Source organism: Syngnathus leptorhynchus, chromosome 2 (assembly GCF_054491065.1).
Source record: "Syngnathus leptorhynchus isolate UIUO chromosome 2, UIUO_Slep, whole genome shotgun sequence".
Lineage (NCBI taxonomy): Eukaryota > Metazoa > Chordata > Actinopteri > Syngnathiformes > Syngnathidae > Syngnathus > Syngnathus leptorhynchus.
Window position 1 is genome coordinate 21,241,599 of NC_141196.1, and position 4,223 is coordinate 21,245,821.

The window sequence follows — 4,223 nt, forward strand, 5'->3', positions numbered from 1 at the left end:
TATTTTATTTTGGAGCAATCACATTGCAATCAGTTTATTATTTTAGATTCCTTTTGAGAAAAGTATAATTAAATATACAGTATCTGTTAGGGTTGACAAATTATCTTGATCGTATGATTATGTTGGAATGTAGACTAGAATTATTAACTTTGTTTAAACCTTTCCTTGACTCTGAAAGGTTTAACCATTCAGTTGATAAAACTTTCCAAATGGTGTGGAAATTCTTGCTTAGTCATTTAAAATGCTCCACTAGTTTCTGTTCCCACGACCTTGTAAAACAATGAGCTGGGACCCTCCGCACTGATTAACCAGTTGCTGAGGTGACCACCAAACATGTCCAATGTCAACCCCACCCTGCTTGTTCTCAATGAATATGCTCTTGCAAGAATCCAAAGTCAGACTTTGTTCGAACATCGCTGTACCTACAGTAACGAACAAATTCTCCACTTGCAAGTGCTCAAAGGGCATACTGTGTCCCGTGTGGTTCTTGCAAATGGGTTGAAGTGAGCACCACTCTCACAGTATCCAGTAAATTTGTAAAATTCAACCCGCCAAAGTGGCTATTGAGAGTGGAGTGGTGTAAGCTGCTGTTGCTCAAATACATGGCATTTGATGGGTTGGCAAGTGTTAATATCAAGCCCTGGCTATAGTATATTTAATAGACAATATTTAAAGTTAAGTATGCTTTGGTTTGAGAAGGCTCTTATTAATGTTTCACTCTTCCATAATGCAGATGTGAATGTTTGTTTTTTTCTTTTCTGTAGGTACTTGTTTTGTTGCAATAATGTTCATTTGTTCCAAATCCAGTAATTATGATATCAAGTAGAGATGGGTAGTTTACTGATTGAATTAAAAGAGTACACAATGGACTGTGTACAAAAGTATGTCCAAAAGAATATGCCATTATATTTTTAAATTTGTAGTTTTAGCTAAATGTGGAGTCATGATTAAAAGGGCACATGCTTCGAGTGACAGCTTATTTTGGAGAGAGTGACAAGGTTTGGGGTTTGTATTACTTTGGATTAATCTAATCAAAAGAAGGACTTGAGAGGAGGAATGCTTAGAAAACCCATAATTACTTCCAACAACCAAACAAACAGGCATACAGCCACTTAATTGGTAGTTAGCATTTTCTGTCGAAAGGCACAAAAGCACTGAGGATAATTTCTTAATAGGGACCATTAAGTTCGAGAACTTGGCATTTAGTAGGCCTCACGTAGAGACAAACACTAATGGACATACAAATACACAATGTACACCAACTGATTGCATAGAAATCGGCTTGTGGGTTAGATATTTGTACTCAATTTGTTTTCCTATCTAGACTCAAAACGAAGATACAATGTTCAAATGTCCCTAAATTCACATGAAGTTTAGACAAAAAAAAATTTTCTCACAAATTTGCCCTTAAAAAACTGTAGAATTGAAATAATTTGCCACTGGTCACTTCAATTTGTGAATGGACAGGCTAACTGGAAATCTGAGGTTTCTGAGGATATCACTCAATATAGACAAGTATAACAACATTAATAAATGACAGACAGTTTGTACGGGCAATCACCTTGAAGGTTCAGCAAAAGAATCGCAAGATTTTTTTTGAAGGCAAAACTTGACTTTCCCTCAATATTAGTTGAGTAATCCCAATGCAGTAGAGCATACTGAATAAAAAAAGTGAAAGCCACAAAAGACACAAACAAGCAACAACTGAATGTAACTGGACTCAAATCTGGCAAAGCATCTTCATGGGGTACACATTAGATTATGTCTATGGTCATGAATGGATCTTGGAAGCCTGTCGTACAATTACTTCCTATATTACTGTGAGAGTTTCACAGATATTTCAGTGATGTTCCATTCATTTATTATCTTTCTGTGTGTTCACAATCATCATCATGGTGATTTTTCTGGTCATTTCTTAACTAGGTTGGATGTATTTTTTGTTTCGCGTTGATTTCTCCTACTGCCCATAAAGGCACCACAGCAATGAGTATTGCGTTCGGAAAGAGGAAAGGAAGTACGTGAATGTAGAGGAGATGGCTGTTTATGTGAGTGAAGTTGGAGAAGAATAAAAACACCCTTGAAAGCCAAAACTTGCCCCTCGTCGTGACTTGTGACCCGGAGCTGCAACATTACAAAGACCAAGATTCTGTTCCTTGCAAAAACCACAAGAGCACGCGCAGTTAAAAGGAGGGAACCCTATTGCGTTTACAAGCTGAGAGATTCGGGTTAGAAAAGAGGTAACCCAGGGCCGTCACTTGGAATTTTAAAAACCTCATTAAGGGCATATTCTGTACTATCTACACCCATGCTCCCTAGTCTGTGTGCTGCTACCAATAAAGCAAGAGCAATGCATTGAAATGTTTTGTTTTTCTGCTTGTTTCTATTGAACAGTAATACATATATAATTAAAGTGCATGTTGGAAGCTACGTACTGGCCACAGTTACAATCACTAAATACTATCATCAGGCTTCAGCACTTTGCTTTGTAGTACAACGGGAAGCCTCTTAGAAATTACACTTGTGGAATTATGTAATCTGGACACTGGACTGTGTTATATCTTGATGCTGATTCAAAAACAGGAACAGCAGTACACATGGGAGTCTGGCAGGAAATTAAGTTTGATGGGTCGCTGCTGTAATTCAGTAAACATGAAAAAGTCTTACAAGGCATCGTGGAAAAATAAACACTCTTGATGGTACAGATCCTTCTGCTCCTGGTTATGTTAAGCACTGTGTAAACCAGAGGTCTCAAACTCAATTTACCTGGGGACCACTGGAGGTAGAATCTCGGGTGAGACTAAGCTGCATTGTTTTTTTTTAGGCTTGGATAAAATCTTTTAATGTCATCAAGTGAAAGAAAAATAATTATCAAACTGTAATAAATAAATGAAATGATAATAATGAAAACAATAATACAGCAGATTTAGATAACTAAATAAACCGCATATAGTTGCTGACTAGAAAAAAAAAAATATGATTCACATTCACATGTCTATATTAACAGTTCTTTAACCTTGGAAGGAACATTGTTCTGAACATGGCTTCTGCCTACTTCTTGCTGTTAGAGACGTATAACATAGCTGAGCCATATTTGGCGTGAGGGAGGAAGCAGTTGAGACCCTCAGTAAGGCTTGAAGATGCTCATCAGTAAGTCTGGACCTGTACTTGGACTCATTGAAGTTCACGGTAGAAAAGAACTTTTCGCACAAGTACTATGTGGCTCATTAGAATCAGCACCGTGCACAACCATTCATATCAAAATCACAGGTCCACACTATCATTAAACTCTCATATTAAGGCGACAAACTATTGTCCCACGGGCTGCAATTGTCCCATGGGCCGCGAGTATGACACGACTGGATAAGACTCTCCTGCTGTGTTCAGGTCTTATCAAAGCCTCCATGCCCGCAGCTATAAATCAATGGGTTCAGCCCAAGTATTCCCTTTGAGAGCAGGGCCAAAGTTTAACAGTGGATATAAATTACATGAGGTACAAATCTCGAGTGTCCCCCCCAATTTTTTTAAAACCAGTTTTAGTCTTTGTCACATCCGGAGCCACACTTTCAAGTGAATGGAAGTTAACAAAATGTCCTTTATCACTCATCACAGTTTATAGATGGACCAAGGCACACAGGTGGAGAGAAAATGGTCACCACAGGTGGGAGCTATGTCTTGGACTCATGCAAAGAGGTTAATGACAAAGTCATTGTCATTGCTGAGGCAGAGATGGAGATACAGGTCATACATGTAGACTTGTTGACCACACACAGAAAAATGGATGTCAGGGAAGTGAGTGATGCACGTTACGCTGAATGTTTCTGACAAGCCCAGGCAGTCGGACAAAACAAGGGCACGCAGCGTGTTAACTAACTGACACATGAATATGTGTGGGCAAGCCTGACGTGTATGTGAATTGTAGTCTTCTAGGTGTGTGATGAAACGTGACCTGTAAGGACCCAATGCATGTCTTGCAGTCACAAAGCCGCTTGGGTACTGCATATAACAATTGGCACTATGTAAGGGGATTGGTCTTTAATATTCTTTAATTTAAATAGACTTGTCTGTGTTGACATTTATGAATCAATTCATTTTGAAACCATCTTTTCAACATTTCACTTGTTATTATTCCAAAACAATGCCCTCTTCACTGGCCTCTCCCATCTTTCAATCTCTCTTCAGTTAGCTTGCTGTGCATGTGTGGTGGTCTGCAGTGAATTGGACCC